Source organism: Myotis myotis, unplaced genomic scaffold (assembly GCF_014108235.1).
Source record: "Myotis myotis isolate mMyoMyo1 unplaced genomic scaffold, mMyoMyo1.p scaffold_m19_p_6, whole genome shotgun sequence".
Lineage (NCBI taxonomy): Eukaryota > Metazoa > Chordata > Mammalia > Chiroptera > Vespertilionidae > Myotis > Myotis myotis.
In genome coordinates, this window is record NW_023416368.1 from 72,543,058 (window position 1) to 72,567,824 (window position 24,767).

General features: G+C 37.9%; 1 pseudogene; it reads left to right on the plus strand.

Annotated features, from left to right (window-relative positions):
- The first annotated feature begins 209 nt into the window (after window positions 1-209).
- On the plus strand, window positions 210-21,979 carry LOC118658493 (annotated as a pseudogene).
- The last annotated feature ends 2,788 nt before the right edge of the window (window positions 21,980-24,767 follow it).

Consider the following 24,767-nt stretch of genomic DNA (forward strand, 5'->3'; position numbering starts at 1 on the left):
TAGGCTAAAAAAGAAAAATCACAGGATTATATGAATAGGTGCAGGAAAAATATCTGACAAAATTCAGTACCCACTCATGATTTAAAAAAAGAAAACTCTCAGTGAACTAGTAATAGAGAGGAACTTGTTCAACTTGATAAAGAATAGCTACAAAACCTATAGCTAACATCGTAGTTAACGGTAAGAAACCCAAAAGCTTTCCCATTAAGATGAGGAACACGACAAGGATGTCTCCTTCACCACCCCTTTTCAATATTACTGGACGTCCTGGTTCATACAATAGGACAAGGAAAGAAATCAAAGGTATGCAGTTTGGGAAGTAGGAAATAAAACTGTTTTTGTTCAAAGATGATCTGACTGAATCAACAATAACAACAAACTCCTGGAACTAATAAGCATTTATAGCAAGGTTGCACAATTCAAGCTTAATATGTGAAGTCAATCGCCTTCCTATATTCCAACAATGAACAAGAGGAATTTAGAATTAAAATCATAATATCATTTATATTAGCATTTCAAACAATGAAATACCTAGATAGAAACTAACAATATATACAGTATCTATATGGGGGGGGGGGGGACTACTAAACTGTTAAACAAAATCAAAGACTTAAGTAAATAGAGAGATATTTCATGTTCGTGGATAGAAAGACTCAATATTGGCAAAATGTCAGCTCTTCCCAACTTTATAGTTCAATACAAAATCCCAGCAAGCTATTTTGTGGATATTGACAAATTAACCCTAACGTTTATATGGAGAGTCAAAAGACCCAGAATAGCTAACTCAATACTGAAGGAGAAGAACAAAGGTGGAGAACTGAGACTATCCACCATTAAGCTGCAGTAATCAAAACAGTGTGGCTCTTGTGAAAGAATAGACAGATCAGTGGAACAAAATATCCCTACATCAATAGAGTCAATCGATCTTTGACAAAGGAGCAAAAGCAATACAATGCAGCAGAGACAGCCATTTTTTTAGTGACTGGAACAACTGGACATTCACATGCAAAAAAATAAATTTAGACAAAGACTTACCTTTCACATACAAAACAAACAAACAAAAAACTCATGGATCACAAGCTTAAATGTAAAGCACAAAACTATAAATTAGAAGGTAACATATGAGAAAATCTTGATAACCATGAGTATGGCAATGACTTTCCAGATACAACACTAAAGTTACAACCTATGAAAGAAATAATTGATAAGCTGGACTTCATTTAAGTTAAAACTTCTGCTCTGTGAAAGACAATGCCAGGAGAATGAGAAGACAAGTCTCAGACTGTGGGAAAATATTTTCAAAAAACACTTCTGACAGGCAACTGTTAACTAAAACAGAAAAAGAACTCTTAAAATTCAACAATAAGAAAGCAACTCAATTAAAATGGACCAAAGATCTTAATAGATACCTTACCAAAAAAGATGGCAAATAAGCATATAAAAAATTCTCCACATTAAATGTAATCAGGGAAATGCAAACTAAAACAACAGTAAGATACTACTACCTGCCTTTTTGAGATGTCCAAGTCTGGAACACTAACAATACACATACTGGTGAGAATGTAGAGCAACAAGAATTCATTCATTGCTGGTGGAATTCAAATGATTTTGAAGGATAATTGGCTATTGCTTACAAAACTAAACATACTCATCATAAGATTCAAGCAATCATGCTACTTAGTATTTTCCCAAAGGAGCTGAAAAGTTATATTCGCAAAGGGACATCTGTATGGATATTTTATAGCAGCTTTATTCATAACTGCCAAAACTTGAAAGCAACCAAGATGACCTCCAGTAGGTGAATAGATAAACAAATTGGTACACCCAGAAAGTGGATTATTATTCAGAAAAAAATTGAGCTATCCAGCCTTCAAAAGACATGGAGGAGCTTTAAATGCATATTACTAAGTGAAAGAAGCCAACTGAAAAGCCTACATACCGTCTGATTTCAACTATATGACATTCTGGAAAAAGTAAAAGAATGTAGACAGTAAAATATATCAGTGGTTTCCAGGAGTTGTGGGTGGGGTAAGGGGAGAAGGGGCAGGAGTGAACAGGTAGAGTACAGAGATTTTTAAGGCAATGAAAACACTTTGTATGATCCTATAATGATGGATACGTGTAATTATATACTTTTCCAAACCCAAGGAATATACAACACTAAGGTGAACCCTAAGCTAAACTCTGGACTTTGAGTGATTACGGTATGTCAGTGCAGATTTATCAATTGTAACAAATGTACCATTCTGGTGGGAATGTTAATAATGGGAGGACTGGGAACAGGGACTATATGGGAAACCTCTGTACCTTCTTTTTAAATTTTCTGTGAATCTAAAACTTTTTTAAAAAATAAGGACTTTAAATATTAAATAACATAGGATACAGAGGAAAATTTTGAAGGAATATAAATAGCAGTATTAATCAACCAGATATCAAGTTTTATAAGAAAGCTATTGTTATTAAGATAACATGGAATTTGTACAGGATAGATAGGCAAGTGTTACAGAATAGAGAGCTCATATACAGTATCATGCTATATAAAAAGTGTCATATTACAAATAGTCTGGAAAAGACCAAAGAAGAAACTGTTAGATAATTTCTTGCCTGTATAATAAAATAAAACTTGGTCTTTACATCATACCTTAAATAATTTCCAGATGGATTAAAGGTCTAACTATGGAAAGCAAAGCAATAATACCTTGAGAATTTCTTAAAATATAGAAAAAGAATCATGAAGAAAAAGTGATGAACTTTAATATACTATAAGAGTTATTTTGATGAACATACAGTAGGAATAAAAATAAAGAATAATATCTTTATGATTTTGCAATAGAGAGTGTGATATTGTCATTTTTTATGGCTTTTGTCCCCAGCTCCTGGAAAGAGCTCTTGAAACCTCTTGTAATGTCCTAAATATGATAAAAAATATAGGAGCACCTTTTGTTATAATATTTGTTTTTTGTTGCCAGTTCCTGAAATAGCTCAAGAGTGATAACAAGGAAGACATGCCTTCTGTTATTCATACCAAGCTCCTTCAATGAACCCTCAGTTTATGTAATGAAGTGACTTTGGGATGTGATCCAAAGATTCGGGGGGAGGGAAAGGCTGGTTGCTAGAATACCAACAAAATGATTAGAGGGTTAGAACTTTCCACCTCATTCCCACCCTCTGGAAAGAGGGGCTGGAGGGTTAAAATGGCACAGATGCTTTACTTGTGGAGTCAGACCAGACCTTGGTTCAGCAGCCTTGGTACTTGAGTTCAGGCTAGGAAAGAATTCAGAGCCAAGACTCAAACTGTGAGAGAAAGTTTATTGAGAAAGTCACAGAAGTAGAAGAAATGAGTGGTAGAAGAAACTGGTTCAGAAAACAAGTTATAGAGGCAAAAGAAGGGGGCCCTTGGAGCTTAGGTGATAGAAGGGTAAAGGTAACTCATCTGAGAGGAAAAGGTGGGGGACAGGAAAGGCAAGGACAGGCCCCCAAGAGAGAGAGAGAGGCACTGGGTCCTTTGTCCGTGGGCTTGTAAGGGTGGAGATTTTAGGGGAGGTCCTAGGAGAGAGTCTCAATAGAATATTCATCAGCTTTCCAAGTGTATCCTTTCGGAGTTGTGGTCTCCACTGATTGGTCAGCGCCAGAGAAGTGGGTCATTAGTCAATGCACTGGTCCTGAGGTCAGCCATGGAGTCCTTTGCCTGATTTTGCTGCTTTTCTGGGCCTGGAGCTCAAATAAAACTGAGGCCTAGATGTATTTGATGTGGGTCAGAACCTCACTGTCCTGGGCGCTTAATGCCTAAGAGCTAAAGGTCAGGGGAGTATCCCAACCGCATTATCAGTGATATGAAAGGTCAAAGGTCTAAACTGCATGACCAGTGATATACCAGGGGAGGAAAGGTTATTCTGAGGGTGAGCCCTTTGTTTTCCCAGTTTTGTCCATTGCGAGGTGCCCAGGATTTTCCCCCCTGCTGACCTCCTTGCTCTGCTCAGACCTGTGTAACTGTCTACCATGGATGTAATGACCATGGGCAATGATATAACCCAGTGGTTCTCAACCTTCTGGCCCTTTAAATACAGTTCCTCATGTTGTGACCCAACCATAAAATTATTCTCGTTGCTACTTCATAACTGTAATGTTGCTACTGTTGTGAATTGTAATGTAAATATCTGACATGCAGGATGGTCTTAGGCGACCCCTGTGAAAGGGTCGTTCGACCGCCAAAGGGGTCACGACCCACAGGTTGAGAACCACTGATTATAACCCATGATGCCTATGGAAGGAAGCCTCCGTAACCCTAACCAAAGGGGTTCCGAGAGGTTGTGAACACATAGAAGATCTTGGAGGCAACATGCCTGGAAAGAGCAAGCTCCATGCCCCTTCCCGCATACTATGCACCTCTTCCATTTGGCTGTTCCTGCATTGTATCCTTTATAATAAACTGGTAATAGAAGAGTGCTTTCCTGAATGCTGTGAGCCATTCTAGCAAGTTATCAAACCTGAGGAAGGGGTCATGGAACCCTGATATATAGCCTCCTGATCAGAAGGATGGGGGTCCAGGACTTGCGATTGCTGTCTGAAATAGGCTCAGTCCTGTGGGTCTGAGCCCTTAACCCATGGGGTCTGAGCTAACTCCAGGCAGTCAGAATTGAACTGTATGATACCTAGTTGGTGTTGGGAGAGTTTGGGAATTGGTTGGTGTGGGGAACCCCCACCTCCCAAAATACATGTCATGTCAGAAGTACTGTGTGAGTTGAGAAACTACGTTTTGTTTTGTTTTCCCTTTAGAGAAAATTTCTTAACACAACAGATACCCTCATAAACAAACCCCCCCCCCCCCCAAAAAAAAGAGAGAGAAAATAAAATGCATTATATCTGTCTTCATTGAAAGTTAGAACTCTTTTTAACCAGATACCCTATAAATAAATTAAATGAAAAGCCACAATGAAATGCATATGCATAACAAAGAAAGAATTCGTTATTAAAACATTTAAAGATTTTCCAGAATAAAAAGACATAGATCCCAGTAGAAAAATGCAGGAATGTTATGAACAAACAATACAGGCAGAAGCCCAAACAGTTAATATTAACACATTAAACCTCTGTAGTAATAAGGGAAATACAAATAACAACCGCAGTGACATATTTCACACCCCATCAAATTTGCAAAAACTTGGAAAGTCTAACCAAAGCAAGTATTGGCAAGAATGTAGAGAAAATGACTCTCATTTGGAAAACTATTTAGTGATATCTAGCAGAATTAAAGGTGGTATATCTTATAACCCAGTAGTCCAATTTCTAGAAATGTATACAACACAGAGAAACATATATATATAAAACAAAACACATCCAAATTGTTTCTTGCACAGCTGTTTATGATGGCAGCTTTCAGACACTTCCTAAATGTCCATCAATATAGGCAGGTGGATAAATAAATGTTGGTACACTTGCATAAGGAAAAATAATACACTAGATGAAACTCACACTCCAAGTATCAACATGACTAAACCTCAAAATCATAATATTAAGGAGAAAATGATAAATCAATATACCATTCATAAAAATACATAAAACACTAATTGAGGTCATTTGTAAATATGCACAATAAAATTATAAAATATGGTGGGAATAATATACATCAACCTCTAGGTAGTATTTAGTGCTGGGTGGCAGGAGGAAGAGGGGCGGGACTGTCACTGAAATTCAGAGTAGTGAATAGCTCTACATTTTATTTTCCTGAAACATTTTTAAAGTAAATTTTGCAAAATGTCATACCGTTTTATTGTTGGAGAGTAAATTCATTGTATTCGTTATATTATCCTCTATAATTGTCTTCATTTTCGAGGTATTTCATTATAAAGATATTTAACCCCTAGAGTGCCGGGGAGCGCGATGGCAATCCTCCTGTCTTTCGCCAAAAGTGCCGGAAGCGCTATTCAAATTTTCTTTTTCTACTAGTATTTTATAATACAATCAGCAAACAATATACATCAAAGATGAAAACAAATGTAGTAAAGGTTTCCTTAAGTTTTTGAATATGTCACTTCATTTACTTGCGATTCATAATTTTTTTCCTAAACTGCTGTAAAATCAGCAAAAATGCCTTGGCAATTTTAGCATAGTTCCTAGGATACTGGTTGGCACACAAAGGGTTAAAATGAAATTCTCTTAGAAAACACAGTGAGAGAAGCTATGTGCAGTATTGTATAGTGGGAAGAGAATGGACTTTGAGGTCAGAAGCATGAGCTGTGTGTCCCTGAGAAATTCTTTTAACCTCTCTAAACATCAAAGTCTTTTTTTGTAAAATGACAGATAATTTTGCCTGCCGGTATAGCTCTGAAGATTAAATTAGTTGACTTAAGAACAGGTACCCGATATCTAATAAGTGCACAATAAATATTAAATATCTTCTGCCAGGAGCAGATTTATTACTTCAATGTAAACATATTGTACTTGGGTTTTCTATCCATGAAAAGCCACAATAAAATGCATATGCATAACAATGCATATGAAAATAAAGAATTAGTATATAAAACACTTAAAGATTTGGTAAAAAAAAAAATCACTTGTACGACTCTACCAGTCTGGAATAGGTTTGCCTTCACCAAGAGCTTTAGGGTGTTGACGCTACAGTACCTTCAGGGGCCTGAATCCCTTCTGCCTTTCTGTCCAGCCATCTTTAGCATGTGGATTGATCTCCCACATCCCTCACTCCCGGTCACAACATGACTACTTCGCTGCTCGCATTATATATTTTGTCCAGGTATGAAAATAAGAAAGAGCAAAGTTAGCTGCCTCTTCTAAAATAATTTTCCTAGAAGCCCGACTTAAAGTTTATATTTACGTCTCATTGGCTAAAACTGTCACATGACAGCTGTGACAGTAAAACAGGCCTGGGAAGGGGATCTTGTGGCTGAGCATGGCCCCTAGAGCAGGAGCGGAGTCAGTATGAAAATGGGGACAATGAACAGAAGTTGGAAACAGCAAAGGCTGTCACTGAGATTGTTGCTCTATGCAGCCCATGAGGATCTCCAGTGGAACCTAGGTTTGCTTTTCTAGTGTGTGATGGCTTCAGAATTCCTACCTAGAAAGGATTTTGGCATGTACATTTGGGGTGCAAATGTGGGGTAGGAAAGTGGCTGATGGGGCTGATGAATGAGGAGAATTCTGAAGTCTTCTAGAATCCTCGGCTGAACCACAGCCTCTAGGCCAGTGATGGCGAACCTATGACACGCGTGTCAGAAGTGACACGTGAACTCATTTTGTTGGTTGATTTTTCTTTGCTAAATGGCATTTTTTTTTTAAATATATTTTATTGATTTTTTACAGAGAGGAAGGGAGAGAGATAGAGAGTTAGAAACATCGATGAGAGAGAAACGTCGATCAGCTGCCTCCTGCACACTCCCCACTGGGGATGTGCCCGCAACCCAGGTACATGCCCTTGACCGGAATCGAACCTGGGACCTCTCAGTCCACAGACCGATGCTCTATCCACTGAGCCAAACCGGTTTCGGCACTAAATGGCATTTAAGTATATAAAATAAATATAAAAAATATAAGTCTTTGTTTTACTATGGTTGCAAATATCAAAAAATTTCTATGTGCGACATGACACCAGAGTTAAGTTAGGCTTTTACAAAATGCTGACATGCCGAGCTCAAAAGGTTCGCCGTCACTGCAGTCTAGTACTTAAGCTATTCACATCCCCAGACACAAACACTTACACTCAGGTTTTCTTTGCCTGTGGAGTAAATCAGTCAAGTACAAAGATTACAACTCTTACTAATAATAATGTTTTTTTCATGAAAGGGATTAACTGGATTTTGGCAGAATTGTGCTTTTCTTCTTTAAGCTTTTCTCTTCCCATGATCTTATAGGAAGAAACTATTAGAACTAATATTTTTTTAAAGAGAAAACAATATTCCTCCCAAGAGGGATCTTGCCTGAAGCAACCTCTTTTATATGGTCCTCCCCAAGGCAGTAAGCTCAGTCTTTTATAGACATGGTGTGGCACAGGTGTGTGGAGCTGCACTAATGAGCAGCATAAGCTCTTAGTTACATTCCCATTTACGGTGTCATCAGGGTCCAGGAAAGCAAGAGTATTTCAAATTTAGGTTAAAAAAAAAAGAAGTGAAGATGCTGAGGCTCTTTTCAAAGTTAATTATTCTGGGGACCTTGATTAAAATAAAAACTTTGAACTAGTACAGTGCACCCATTTATAGCAAATCATTTACCAGTGAAAATTACCTGGAGAAAGAATATTTTAAAGTCCATGGGAAGGGGGGGGGGGAATAAAACAAGTTTTCCTATATTGTCAATCTGGGCCAATTTTAACCAACCTCCGTTCTAGATACAAAATTTGGGCCAAAATTTGGATCAATACAGTGATCTTTGTATAAGTTCTGTTAGCTGGCTTTTAAACAGGGTAAAAATGAAACCAGATTAATGACTTAACTGGGAGACTATGCTGCACTGGACACTGCAAGCCAAGCCTTGGGCTCCTTACAACTCGAATTGGCTCATCTACAAAAGTCAACCTCAAATTTTGTCTTGGTTTCATTTGGAAGGATCCTCCTATTATTATCAAAGGTAGTTACCAGTGGCTTTCCTCTGGGGAGTGGTTTGAATCTTCAGTCTCTCCCTATAACTACCACAGTATCTAGATCAGGGGTGGGCAAACTTTTTGACTCGAGGGCCACAATGGGTTCTTAAACTGGACCGGAGGGCCGGGACAAAAGCATGGATGGAGTGTTTGTGTGAACTAATATAAATTCAAAGTAAACATCATTACATAAAAGGGTACGGTCTTTTTTTTTTTTTAGTTTTATTCATTTCAAATGGGCCAGGTCCGGCCCGCGGGCCATAGTTTGCCCACGGCTGATCTAGATTAATATGAACTATCTTGAATAAGGACATGTGTTTGAGCTCCTTATTGTACTCCCATGGGATAAGGAAGACATGCAGTTCACAATCACATCCTTTTCTCTTGCACAAAGTTTGAAATTGTCACAGATGCTAATATGTGCGAAAAGTACAAATATGCTGCTACTTTGATTTTTAGTCCCATGCCATCTGGCAGTGAGGATGAAGTAAAAGTAGAGTGACAAGCAAAAGTATCAGCCTTTCATGTCTAATATTGCAGTGGTTGAGGTATGAAAGAAGTGAAAGAAAATGGAAGAATATATATAGTATATATATTTCTATACTAGAGGCCCGGTGCATGAAAATTCGTGCACTCGGGGTGGGAGGTCCCTCAGCCCAGCCTGCGCACTCTCACAGTCCGGGAACCCTCAGGGGATATCCTACTGATGGCTTAGGCCCACTCCCATCAGTCTGGCCTCCCTCTGTGGGAGGCGACCAGGCTGCCCATTGCTCCTCATCCTGCTGGTCGCTGCCGCCTCCCCCCCCCCCATCACCGTCCCCTCCCTCTGCCCCCTGGCATGCACCTTGGCTAGCCTGGAGCCACCTGCTTGCCGGCCCCACCCCCTGCCAACTGGTCATTCCACCGGTCAGTCAATTTGCATATTATGCTTTTATTATATAGGATATATATATTATTCTAAACTGTTTAGTCCCTTCCAATGGACAGTGATGACTCAGCAATTGCAAAGCCAATCACTAGTGAATGGGATGAGGTTAGACACTGGACCCCAAAGCCTAGTATTTAGAGCAAAAGCACAGTAGGAGACAAGCCAGTTATATACCAGTCAACTGGCAGAAGACACCAAACCCAAGTAGGTCAGGTCCAAGAACCAGGATCCTAGAGCACGGTTAATGTTAGAGCTGACTAGAGTCAATGAAGAGGAAAGAAAGCTAAGAAACCCACCTCCATTTGTAGGCAGAGTTCTTTGTGGTAGATTCTTATGAAGGTAATATGTGTCTCCACCACCACCCCCCCTTGTCCCCATACCCAAACATCATGCTGCCTCTGGTATTTAAGGGGTAGCATTTGATACTATTTCATCAGGTTGTCTACCCCCACACACACCTTTCTAGTTTTGACACATTTCACACAGTTGTCATACCCACTGTCCTCAGACAAGTTTGTGGGCTTCAGGCAAACCAAGGTGTACTAATACAAATGTCGATAACTGATAAATAATGACACATCTGAAAGACTTGTGGCAGCTAAGACCAGAAAAGAACTCGGTCTCTTCTCCTTCTCTCCTTGGAAATTGATCGCCTGTCATCTTTTCATCTAAACACTTGCTCTTCCAAATTTTCTATTCTTGCCAAAGCAAAGAAAATTCTTCCAGGTGCCAAATCTGTCCTTTTTGACTCAACTTGCCTCTTTATCTTCTATGTGAAACCTCATGATATCTGCCGACTTCTGTTTCTGAATGGACTTTGACTTCATGTTTTCCTTTTCTCCCTCACAATCATCACCTAGACCCTGAACTCATAAAACATGCATTATTTTAATTGATGTGTTGATTCCAGCCTTTCCTCTCCTGGGCCTGTTTCCCACACATCAGTCCTTAGTTCTGGGATCCCTGAGAGGTCTTGTAACCAGATAATCAATGGGTCCATGCTGCCTGTCACTACTTGAGCCAATTAAGCAGAGACAGGGTTGAATCATATATGAGCATTTATTCCAATACTGCTGGTAGTATAGGAGAGCAGCAGGTCATCCACAAAAATCTGCTCTGTGCCCCACCATAAGCCAGCTGTTAATTTTAGGTAGAAGAACAAAGATTACATGTGGAAGCAGGCAAAAGGGTATGCCAAATGGGCAGTTACTAGGTAATGCAGGCTAGATATTTGCAAAGGCCTGTGGGTATGAAAAGGTCTGGGGTCTTCCAAGGGCTGGTGATATGCAAAGGGTTGGGGGGTCTTCAAAGGGCTGGTGGCTCTGGTTTCTGCAACAAGACTGTTAATCTTTCCATAATAGGCAGCTCCCTGGTGGGGAGGATGGGCTGCATTTCCAGGTGAGCTCCCAGTTCCCACATGCAACTCCCAGCCAGGTTAGAATGTGCCCTCTTGAGAATTACAGGCCAATATCCCTCATGAACATAGATGCCAAAATCCTCAACAAAATCTTAGCAAATCGGATCCAGCAGTACATCAGAAAGATCATACACCATGACCAAGTAGGATTCATCCCAGGGATGCAAGGGTGGTACAATATCCACAAATCAATAAACGTGATACATCACATAAACAAATTGAAAGAAAAAAACCACATGGTCATATCAATTGATGCAGAAAAAGCATTTGACAAAATTCAACACCCATTTTTTGATAAAAGCTCTCAGCAAGGTGGGAGTAGAAGGATCATACCTCAGCATAATAAAAGCCATATATGACAGGCCCACAGCCAACATCATACTCAATGGACAAAAACTAACACCATTTCCCCTAAGAACAGGAACAAGACAGGGATGCCCCCTCTCACCACTCCTGTTCAACATAGTACTGGAAGTGTTAGCCATTGCAATTCGGCAAGAAGAAGAAATAAAAGGCATCCAAATTGGAAAAGAGGAAGTAAAACTGTCCTTATTTGCAGACGACATGATATTATACATACAAAACCCTAGAGACTCCATCAAAAAGCTACTGGACTTAATACATGAATTTGGCAATGTAGCAGGATACAAAATTAACCCCAAGAAATCCGAGGCATTTCTATACACCAATAGTGAACTTTCAGAAAGAGAGATTATAAAAACGATCCCGTTTACCATCGCACCAAAAAAATTAAGCTACCTAGGAATAAACTTAACTAAAGAGGTAAAAGACCTCTACTCAGAAAACTACAGGACGTTGAAAAAAGATATAGAGGAAGACATAAACAGATGGAAGAACATACCGTGTTCATGGATTGGTAGAATCAACATCATTAAAATGTCCATACTACCCAAAGCAATCTATAAATTCAACGCACTTCCCATTAAAATACCAACGGCATACTTCAGAGATCTAGAACGAACTCTCCAAAAATTCATCTAGAATAAAAAAAGACCCCGAATAGCTGCAGCAATCCTGAAAAAGAACAAAGTAGGTGGGATCTCAATACCAGATATCAAGTTGTATTACAAAGCCACTGTTCTCAAAACTGCCTGGTACTGGCACAAGAATAGGCATATAGATCAATGGAATAGAATAGAGAGCCCAGAAATCAGCCCGAACCAATATGCTCAATTAATATTTGACAAAGGAGGCAAGAACATACAATGGAGCCAAGATAGTCTCTTCAATAAATGGTGTTGGGAAAATTGGACAGATATATGCAAGAAAATGAAACTAGACCACCAACTTACACCATACACAAAAATAAACTCAAAATGGATAAAGGACTTAAATGTACGACAGGAAACCATAAAAATTCTAGAAGAATCCAAAGGCAACAAAATCTCAGACATATGCCAAAGCAATTTCTTCACTGATACAGCTCCTAGGGCACTTGAAACGAAAGAGAAAATGAACAAATGGGACTACATCAAAATAAAAAGCTTCTGCACAGCAAAAGAAACCATCAACAAAACAACGAGAAAACCCACTGTGTGGGAAAACATATTTGCCAATGTCATATCTGATAAGGGCCTAATCTCCAAAATTTATAGGGAACTCATACAACTTAACAAAAGGAAGATAAACAATCCAATCAAAAAATGGGCAAAGGACCTAAATAGACACCTTTCAAAAGAGGACATTCAGAAAGCCAAGAGACATGAAAACATGCTCCAAGTCACTAATCATCCGAGAGATGCAAATCAAAACAACAATGAGGTACCATCTCACACCTGTCAGACTGGCTATCATCAACAAATCAACAAACGACAAGTGCTGGAGAGGATGTGGAGAAAAAGGAACACTTGTGCACTGCTGGTGGGAATGCAGACTGGTGCAGCCACTATGGAAGACAGTATGGAGTTTCCTTAAAAAACTGAAAATGGAACTCCCATTTGACCCTGTGATCCCACTTCTAGGAATATATCCCAAGAAACCAGAAACACCAATCAGAAAGGATATATGCACCCCTATGTTCATAGCAGCACAATTCACCATAGCTAAGATCTGGAAACAGCCTAAGTGCCCATCAGTAGATGAATGGATTAGAAAACTGTGGTACATCTACACAATGGAATACTATGCTGCTCTAAAAAGGAAGGAACTCTTACCATTTGCAACGTCATGGATGGAACTGGAGAGCATTATGCTAAGTGAAATAAGCCAGTCAATGAAGGAAAAATACCACATGATCTCACTCATTCATGGATAATAGAGACCATTATAAACTTTTGAACAATAATAGATACAGAGGCAGAGCTGCCTCAAACAGATTGTCAAACTGCAGCAGGAAGGCCGGGGAGGGTTGGGGGGCAGGAGGTAGGGGGGTAAGAGATCAACTAAAGGACTTGTATGCATGCATATAAGCATAACCAGTGGACATAAGACATTGGGGGATAGGGGAGGCTAGGGGACTGTCTAGGGCGGGGGGATAAAATGGACACATATGTAATACCCTTTGTAATACTTTAAGCAATTAAAAAAAAATAAATAAAAAAAAATAAAAATTCAACCAAGTAAATTTAAACACCTAATTGGCTTTATTAAGCAATTCATGAATCGGGCCGTATCCCATGTAGAAACTAGAAGGGCACTGCAAGGGGTTGTACAGAATGGAAGATTTTTATAGGAAGAAGGGTGGAGCAAGGGAGCCATTAACAAAAAAACAATTATTTTTGGGCCAGGACACCTTTTCTTTGGGGGAAGAGAACAGGAAGGGTTTTTATAATGGAGATTGCTTCTTCTTTGTACAGGAGATGGAGAAGGCCCACAGTGACAGATCACCTTATTGGTGTTTGACCAGATAATTTTAGACAGGTTAAGATTTCATTTCTAGGAGATATTGAAACTGCAATTAGACCAAAATTGAAACTGCAAATATAGGTTTGGTATCATGTGCTTCCAGTACAAGTGATACCATTTGGGGGCCTGTTTTTTTCTTTAACACTCTAATATACTGTATTACACTATATGAATCTACTATATTTTATCCATTTCCCTAATATTACTTGATTTTTTTGTTGTTCTGATGCATGTAAAGTGGTATCTATATATATAAAAAGCCAGTGACCAGAATGCTGTAACGACCGGAACGACCGGTCACTATGACGCCCACTGCGGCCAATGAACCAGCCAGCTCAGGGGGTGGGGCTGGCAAGCCAACCTCCCACAGCCCCTCTCCCCAGGGGCTGGCTCCACCCCTATTGGCCCACAGCCCCTCCCCCTGGCCAGCCCTGCCCCTGATCACCTTCCCTACCCCAATAGGGGGTGGGGCCCACCAATCACCTGTAGCCCCTCCCCCCGCCAGTCCAGCTCTGATTGCCCTGATTGGGGCAGACTGGCCAGCCAACCTCCCACCATCTCCTCCTCCCCCCAGGTCCGTCCCTGATCCTTCCTGATCAGGGCCAGGCCGGCTGGATCCCACCTGTGCACGAATTCATGCACTGGGCCTCTAGTTTTATCATAATTTGCATTTCCACTTTACTAGTTATTTTGAACATCTCATTATACATGTGTTGACCATTTGGGCTTCCTTTTCTGTGATTTGCCTACTCAAATCATTGGATGCTCAATATTCTCTTCATTGTTGATTTCAGGGCATATGTTCTATGTGTTAATCCCCAGTTTTATTTGTGGTAAATAACTTCTCTCAGTCTGTCATCTCTCTGTGGAGTTCTTTTGAATATAAACTTTTATGGTCAAATCTAAAAAAAAAAAAAAAAAAAAAAAAAAAAGAATGTGCCCTCTTGAATCAAAACAAAACAATCATGTTTAACAGAGCATGATTGATATTTCGTACAATTATAACTGGTCCCCAATATTCTATTTCTGCCCCTACCATTCTCACCACCTATAACACCAGGTTCAAACCCTTCCCCTAACACTCAGTACCTGGCAATCTTCTCTATCCAACCATATTTCCCACCTAACCCTTCGTACCACTCATTTCCTTATTTCCAGTCTTGCCATGCTTTTTCCCCATTTCTAATCAATTTTCTTTGCTTAAAAGTTTCCTCTTTCCTCTCCAGCTATCCAAATGCTACTTATCCTTCCAAGTTCATGTCAAATTATCACCATAAAGTCCTCTCTGAAAGATTTGGTCCCTTTAAATTCCAGAGCCGTATTTGTCAATATCACTCATTTAGGTATCTCGAATATAACATTATGGCTTGTGTTATATAACGCTTGTTTTCTAAGTTCAGGTTTGCTTCCCTCAACTGTTTTTGAGAGCAATGAGTTGGGATACATTTCTCCTATATTAAACTTTCTCCCCTGAAGGGACATGAAATGGCACAATAGGCATGCCATGAATATTTAATATATATTTATAACATTTTGTCTGAAAACAGGGATAAAATAAAAAATTACATTAAGAAGGACTCTTGAAGAGTCAATTTGGGATTTGAGGTGGTTTAACCACTTGATACACAAGAACTCATTTAAAGACACTAGAAGTGAAATATTCCACTGCCTCTGACCTTTGGGCCTGCAGCAATATTGGCAAATTATACTCTGGTTTTCAGCCCTTCTACCATAGTTTCTGGGCTGCTTAATTGGCCTGCATTCCAACCTCATCATTGGCATGTAAGACATCACCTACACATTTAAAGAAATAGTTAACTCTGACCACTTGCTTTACCAAGTAGAACAGAGATTTCCAAAGAGTGGGAACCCCACAGCTCTGCCATGTCCTTTGTGACCTGAGGAAGGTTCTGCTGTGATGTCCTCACATCTCTGTGTTGAGATTATGTTCTCCTCCCCTAAGGATGACACGGAAAGCAAGACAGCAGTAAAATGAGAACCCACTAGAAATGGAAGAACAAAGTAAATTTTATCTTGAACTGAGAAACAGTTCTCTTTCTAAAGACCTTAGGTACATGGTACCTTCTGGTTAAACAAAGTAATTTGATTTTTATTAAGCACCAAAGAAGAGCGGCTGGGTGAAGTGGTCACTAGCGCTGATCTGTCCAGCAGTTAGATCATCTAATTAGTAAACACTACAACAAAAGCAGAAAATATAACCACATTACGGAAAATTTATTAAGTAACAATGGAGTGAAAATTCTCTTCAGTTAGATAGTCCATATTCCATCTTCAGAGACTAGCAAAATTGTTTAAAGCATGGAGACCATGTAAATTTTGTCAAATCATAAAGGAAAGGAAAATTGTTCTTTCAAACAACACCAGAACTGGGATCATGGGAAAATGAATTGAACATGCATTGCCTACATGAACAAATAGAATCTGGGAGGAATCAAACAATTAATTTTGAACAAGAGCATCTCATTTTTAACATTCTTTCTTCGCATACATGCTTTAGAATTTCAGGAATCAAACCACAATGGGTTGAAAAATACCAAGTTAGCTCACCAAATCTATGTGTGAACAAGATTAGCATTCAATAATGTGCTGACTAATCTCACCCTTAAACATATTATTTTCAGATTTGAATTAAGTAGCTAAGTTACCCCTTTATCTCTTTCTTTGTCCAAGCCAATCTCTTCCCTCCCTTTCTTATACAGTACCATCTTTTCTTCTTGCTCAATATTATCAAACCAAGCCACAAATCTAATTAAGCTGTCTTGATGCCAAAATCTCTGCTCCTGGAGAAATGCATCATGCAGCTCATCTAGGTAAATGAATTAAAAGAGCATCCAGGCAGGTATCTGGTGAATGTCTCAGTTCATCCTTGCATAATAAACTATCTTCTCCTGCTCATTCATTTGTCAGTCACAGTAACTAAGGATTATTATTTGCTGAATGTACGTGACACCAGCAATTTGCAAAGTCTGTTGGCAAGAAAATCAGGTTAGAATGACAGAGTGAGAAATTAAGCAGAAGCCTGATGTAATTAGCTACAACAATCAGTGCTCTAATTCCTGATTTATTGTTTCCTGTTTTCCTGCTGCACGCCACTCTGTGTATACTGTATGTGCTTCGCATAGGCCAAACAATTGCCTTATCAGTCCTGGCAAAGCGAGAGGTCACAGTTAGCAATATTTATTTAAACATGCAGGATGCTTCCCGCTGCAATTAGGAAATAACTATTACTAATAGGTCCTTGGCACTACTTCCTCACTTATACAATTTTTGGGGGGAAAAACAGAAACAAGAAAGGCTTGGATTCATTTCTTACAAATGCATAAGAGTTGATTTAGCTCTCCCTCTAGGAGAATTTTTCTTCTCTCAAAAGGTTTGTAATTCTAAATGAGCCAAACAAATCATTATTGTTACAGCTAAATAGCCATAAAAATATGGAAAAAATATTCTTCCTGATAAATAGTGGAGTTTATTTTCAAAGCCACATGGAAAGATACCCCAACACACACCTTGGAAACTCTAGTCTGTAGAGAATGTCCTTGCTTTCCATCATTCAATCAGAAACATAATGAAGTTAGACAGGGGTGGGGGGGAGGGTTCATATGTGAAGGAAGCATTATTAAAAATGGCATGTAGGATACATTTCGAAGAGGTTAATTATGAGCATTTTGGCATTCTAAATAGTTTTTTAAGCTCTGAAATAACAAACTCTTCATAAGATAAAAATACCACTATACTTAACTTAAAATAATGTTAATATCTCTGAAAATCTGAATATAACTCAATTTGTATCACTAGCCATAAAAATGAATATTTTATAGATCCTTTTGAAAAATAAAGAAAATGGATATGATGAAATAAATATTTTTATTTTTATACTTTTAATTTCAAAATATTAGATATGAAACTCTCCCAGAACACATGTCTAACATAAGATAAAGCAGAACATACTCACAAGGTCCTTGGGGAACCCTCAGAAGCTAGTCAGACTGCAGAGTCATATGGGAATTAGAAGACACATTAGATCTAGTGTCAGAAGACCTGGATTTTTTTCCAGGACATTTCTCTCATTAACCAGTGGTCTTGAGCAATTCATTTGACCTCACTAGGTCTCATTTTTCTTATAAATAAAATGACAAGTGTGGACTTGATCTTGAAATTACTTTTATAGTAAAAATAAATATATATCAAGCACTTTGTTCTCTGTCAGGAGCTATGCTAAATATTTTAAATGATCCAGTTTTTGCTATTAATAAAATTAATTAAAAACAAAATTTAAATTTAAAACATTATAATGAAAAGAGGGACATTATATACAATTCACTGTTGACAGTTCTTTTCTTTCAAGTTGACATATACTTCACATCTTTTAATTCTCCCAATAGTCTATGAAATAAGAACTTACTGTCTCTATTTTACAGATGAGGAACCTGAAGCTTTGAAATTCTGTAACTAGCTTGAGATTATTCAGTTGGAAAAAGACCCAGAGATCATTCTAAACCAGGCTAATCTGTGCCCATAACACAAGTACTTAACCTTTTTGTTCTATAGCCTTATATCTTAAGATCTTAACATATTAAGATTCTAATAAAAAATACCTATAGCTTCATGAAGGTGAACACAAAAGAATATCTTAAACCAACATGTAGAAATTGACAAAGTCCTATTGAAATAAGATGGAAGATTTAGTGTGTGAGTACCCAATTGTATTTGTGTCTAATAATAGTTTCATGAAAATGACAATTGCAATTCTAAACAAATATCGTTAAATCAATCACTAAGTAGTATTCTGAGTAGATTTTATGTTTTCAATTCAGAATGGTATTTTTTTAAAAAAAAAAATTTATTTTATTTTATATTTTTTGTTTAAAGTATTACAAATAGTAGTACATATTCAGGCTTGTATTCTGTAGGAGGGTAGAATGTACCCTCTTTTCCCAAGAGATCCATAATCCAGTTGCGGTTATACTCCATGTTGTACATTCATTTATGATAAAATCTGAGGTACACACAACAATTGCTGAAGGAAGTCAGCTGATAAATTTGAAATATCAGAGCTAGAGCAGTCAGAAAGCATGGATGAGATAAATAAATATACTCTGAATTAATGGAAGAGGGAAAGGAGAGCTTTTCTTGACCAACACCTTCAAGAAAATGGCTAGAAGGTGTTAGTCAAGAAAGCAAATAGGGATAGTAGTGTTAAATAAAGTCTAGTCTAATTGTGTTCAGGAACAGAAGTGTGTGTGTGTGTGTGTGTGTGTGTGTGTGTAAAAAGAGAAGAGACCTCATATTCAAAGGAGTTTTTTTAGGCATCATTACAAGGTCCATTTGTAATGGTTAAATCCTGAAATGAAGAAAGTGCCAGCAGGAAAAGAGAGGAAAGACACATGTGAAAAACTATTTTCAAAGTAAATTTTCATTTATTCATTCAATCATTTATTCGTGTGATTAACCTTGATTGTGGGGAGCCAATATAGGGTTAAGCCTCGGACTGATCTGTTGGCAAAGTCACAAACAAGTCCCAGCTTAGAGGACACAGTCCTCTTAGCATAATTAGGCTTGACCTTATAACACTCCCTAGATCTTACCTGGGAAGCTAATGGGCTGAGGGAAGTGCAACAAGAACAAAAACAAGTGAAACTCATAAGAACAGTGTAAACAAGTGAAACTCACAAGAACAGTGTAAACAAGTGAAACTCAGAAGAACAGTGTAACTTTGGTGACCACTACCTTGGTTACCTCTGACTATAAAATAAAGGCTCAGCTTGCCTCAGGATCTTTCTCTGTGGCCTCAGCCAGGCACAGGAAGATCCACGGAGACTGAAGAGAGCTAGAGAGTTCTGAACGCTGAACGCTGTCTCCGTGTAAAACATTCTTCGCCAACTCCATCCACACCTTTGGGAACCCCTGGACCCCCGAGGCTGGACCCGGGCACTTGACTATAACCTTATATCCAGGAACTATACTAATATGATAAATGAAAGAATGAACATCACTAAGACTCCTTGAACATTAAACAATCAAATAATACTATGAATAACTATGTGCCCACAAAGTTATAACCTAGATGAAATGGACCATTTCCTTGAAAGACACAAAATGCCAAAACTCACACAAGAAAAAAAGAAAAGAAAATCTGAATAGGCTGTGATAATACCTGGTTCCCATGGCAATTGCCACACATAAGTCTCTGCTCCAGTAATCTGTGACTCCCTGTATTTTTCTGTCTGTCTTTCTAATCTTGAAGCCCTGGTTTTCCTTGAACCCTCATCTATCCTTTGGATCCTAGAAGAGTTAATTTTTCAGTCTGTTGAGTTATTTACTCATTAGAATGGAGTGACAAACTCCAACTTCTTTACCTAAAGAAACAGAAATAGGAAGTCCCTATTTTTGTGTGGGTGATTGGGTAAACATTGCTGTCATTTGTAGAAATAATATTTATTAGTAGTAAAGTATTGTTGAAATTATTTCAGCACAGTTGTGACTTAAACCTATACATGGTCCATACAAGCTGACTATGAAAGGCATGCATCCATTAATTCTTTCATTTATCCTACAAACATTTCCTGAGTGCAAAATAAGCACTGTGCTTGGTGTTAAGAAGTGATGAACAAATAAGACACTGGAGTTTAAGATGTCTATCAGGAGGTAAAAGGCTCTCCATGAATGATGGTTAGCTGAGGTTGAGCCACTTGAGTATCATCTTCAAGAATAGCAAGATGGGAAAAGTAGATAATATCCAGGAATACTAGTATTGTTGAAGGAAGGCATCTAGCACAGTGCACTTCTGGGTCACAGACTTAAACTCACAGAAAACGACCATGTTTATAAGTATGATGGCTTATGAGAATCTGAATTGAGAAATTCTCTGATTTCTTTAAAACTCACTATTGCCTTGACCTGATGTAAAGGGCTGGAACTGGGGGCAGTAAAGTTTGTTGGATTGCTATTTTTCTTTGACATCGGTGACCAGCCCTTCTGAGATTCCCCTTAGCAACATGTCTCAGGTGCACCATAGGCAAGAATAAAGTGACACTGGAATGCCATCAGAATGTTGATGCCAAGGTCTCTTTTATGTGCCTCCTAACCTACAGGATGGTGTGTACCTGGTTGAGAGGTTTGCCCAATGTGTGCTATCCACGGCAAATATAATCCAGGCCACCGGAGATGCATCTTCCAGGGGCTGCACTGTGTGACTTCCCTTGGTTTTTAAAATGTTTGGATCTGTCCTACCTTTCTGCACCTGCAAGGAACTCTGTATACCTTCAGCAGCATTGTAAGGGAGGAGTATGGGAAAATGATTTAGGCAATACAAAAAAGCTCAACATCAAAAACAGTATTGAACTCGAACTCAAACTACAATAAATAGATCTCTAATTCTGATAAAGATTAGCATGATGCCTACTTGGAACTGAGAAAGAATACCAGTAAGAGAATGCACCAACAACAATGATGACCAAGAAGTCATTCAACACAGGTGTAGAAAAGGAAGAAATGGCAGAGAAGTTAGATAGCAATGCTCTGCCAGATCCTCCAGTAATGAGGATCACAGTGATTGGGATGAGAAGAAGAAACAGCTCAAAAAGGCCAGATGGCCACAAATCACAAGGGTCTGTGTAGATACTGTGGCTCATGCTAGCTGAAAGAAGATCAGGTCAGACCATCTTGGCATCAGCATCACAGATCTTTACGAGAGGCAGACAAGCTCTTGGAGGAAATGTCCAAATAAAATAAAGAGAAAGGGGGCAAGACTAAGCATACCTGGAGGGAATATGAGAAAGACGTAATATAATATAAAGGGGGCCAGAGTAAGTGTTCTAAGAGGGATAAGCCAAAGAAAAAGAAAATAAATGTAAAAATGAAAAAGGTGTCAATGCCCTCCAGGGGTTCATTATCAGAATCATTCTCAGGGCAGCTAAGTGAGAACTTGAAGAGACAGTTTGTGTCCTATGATGACAGGAAAGAATAAGACCAAGAGAGAAGGCATAGTAAGGAATTGGAAGAATAGGAACTAGTCAGTACTCCCCCAGCTCAGAGGACTGGGTGTCAGAATCAAATTAATAGAAAAGAGGAAATCTTTCTCTCCTTACACTTGCCCTATCACACCTTCTCTCTCCCCATTCATATTTTGGTACCAGTTTCTCCTCATGTTAAAATGTAGTTTTTTGATTCTGTGCCATCTAATCAAGCTCTCCTGGTGATATGCACTTACCGGTGGTAGCAGGAGAGCTATCTTACTCAGATACTTCCCATGGATGACTCTTTTTAACTTGGGAAGAGACTGGGTGGGAGACAAGGCAAGGCAGAACCCTCCTTGGGTTTCCCAGTCTTAAGGATATAGTCTCTGCTTGTCCTGTTCAAATTGCTGCAGCATGAGTGTTATAAGGCCAGGCCTATAGCTTCTAACTGGGGCTTATGTCTACTCATATTTTGTAGTTCTGGTCTGTAAAAATCAACATTTAATAAAGGGAAGTGACTTTTCATAGGGAGGAGAAGGAAGGAGTGATCAATTCTGCCAAATGCTACTGACAGAGAAAGATGAAGGAAGATAATGGCAAAATAAAGGTTAATAATGAGAAGTCCTAGGAGCTATGACAAATGGAGGTCCTTGACAAAAGCAGATTCATCAGCTTTGAGGTGACACATGTATGGACTTAAAATCAGGCTCCACCACTTAATAGCTTATGACTTTGGGCAAGAAACTTCAATTTCTGAGCCTCAAATTTTTCATCTTGGCAATTAAGTTATAGTGCCTACAGTCAGACTGGTTGGATAATTAACAAAATAACATATGGGAAAGATCTTGGCATAACTTAATAAATAAATGGGCTTTCTTGCTGTTTCCCAAGTCACAGAAAAAAGGAAAATATTGCTAATTAACCAGTTTTATTAAAGCCAAATAAAGCTTTTACAGTATATCAAAATTTTTAAAATAGATGTTTAAATTTTTGAAACTACTCTTCAACTCACAAATTTTTTTAAGACAGCAAAGTTTAAACTTTGTAATGGGAATAGTCATAAATTACTCAATAGCACATAATCGCTAATGATCTTAATAAATGCTTTACGTTCCTATCACAAAGGAAATAACTAAATCATGTTTCTTACACTAAGAACTAATATTTTTTCTGAAATAAAAGCACAATGAAAGAGGAGATCATGACAATGGGAGTATTAATAAAGTTAAAGGCATATTAACTTAAATTAAAATGGTAATGATGTCCCAGTAAAAATAAATATATTATTCTTTTTAGACTAAGGGAACAAAATCATGCAAAATCTCAGGCAAAAGAAATGTCATCCTTGTAATGGAACCTATCATTTGCAATTAATTAAATGTTTTAGCTGGGTTGAGACTTAACCGCTGCACAGATCTTAAAGCAACATTAGTTTCTACCAAGATATTGAAATAGCTAAAAGATTTTGTCACCTGGGTATTTCTGTGGTGCTCTCTTAATTGTATCTTTAGGTGAATGGAATTCCCTAATTTTAATTTACTCAGATCTGTCAATATTTTCCTGGTTAGTGCATTTTGTGTCCTATTACAACCTTCTTTTCCTTTTTTTTTACCTAAGCATTTATTAAATTATTTAACAACATTACCTCAGTAATTCTCTGAGTCAAAAACAGGATACAAAAATGAACTGGATAAATCAGTTTCTAAAGAACTTTTTGTACAATACGGGAGGGTGAGAAGGTGTAGAAAAGACACTTAGCATAGACAAGTAAATAAACATTAAATATAGTGTGATAAATGTTTTAATACAGACATATAAAATACTAGGGGAGCAAAACAGAAAGGTTAATTCACACTGCTAGGGGGCAGGGCTCATTTTAGAATTTAAAAAATATATTTACAAGGCACCTAAAGGCTGTGGAAATAGTGTATTCAGACTTATTACTGGTTAGACCTAAATTTATATCTGTCTTTACTAGCTATGTAAATTCAAGTAATTATTAACTAATCTGACTTTCACTTTCCCCAACAATGAAATAAGCATAATCATGCCTGCCTAATTGAAAATATGTTGTTAAAGAGTTTTGTACCTATGTTCATAAGAGATTGGCTTTATAATTTTCTAGGGTGTGTGTGTGTGTGTGTGTGTGTGTGAATGTGTGTGTGTGTGTGTGTGTGTGTGTGTGTGTGTGTGTGATGTCTTGTCAGGATTTCGGTATCAAAATTAGGCTGGCTTCATAAAACAGGTTGGACAATATTCTTTCAATATTTTCCTGTTTGAAGAATGTGCTAATATTGGTGTTATGTCTTTATTAAGTGTTTGGTAAAACTCACCAGTAAAGACATCTAGTTTTGAAAATATTTTTGTAAAGAAGTTTTTAGTTATTGACCCAATTTCCATATTAAACTATTCAGATTTTTAAAAATTTGTTTCAGTTTTGGTAAGTATGTTCTTCTAGAAAGTATCCCATTTCATTCAAATTTTAAAATTTATTACAATAGAAATGTTTGTAATGTTCTCTTACGATGATTATGTCCATAGAATCTACAATAATCATCCCTTTTCCATTCCAACCTTAGTAATTCTCTTTTTTCTTTTATCACTCCAGATATTTATCAATTTTATTATTCTTTTCAAACAGAAATTATTTCACGGATTACTGTTCTTTTCATTATTTCCTACTTTCAACATTCTTTGTGTTTAATTTGTAATTCTTTTCACAATTTCTTAAGATAGATACTTGAGAGGATGTTATTAGACTTTTTCCTTACTATATAAATTTAGAGCTATAAATTTCTATTTCATCTTCCCACAAGGTATTTATATATTATATCCTTATTACTATGGAGCTTAAAATATTTTCCTAATATCTATTAGTTTACTTTTTCACTCATGTATTTTTTCAGAATTATATTGGGGACTGTATTGAAGATTTTCTAGTTAATCTGTATGTATTTTTGTGGTCAATTTTGGTAAATGTTATAGATACAC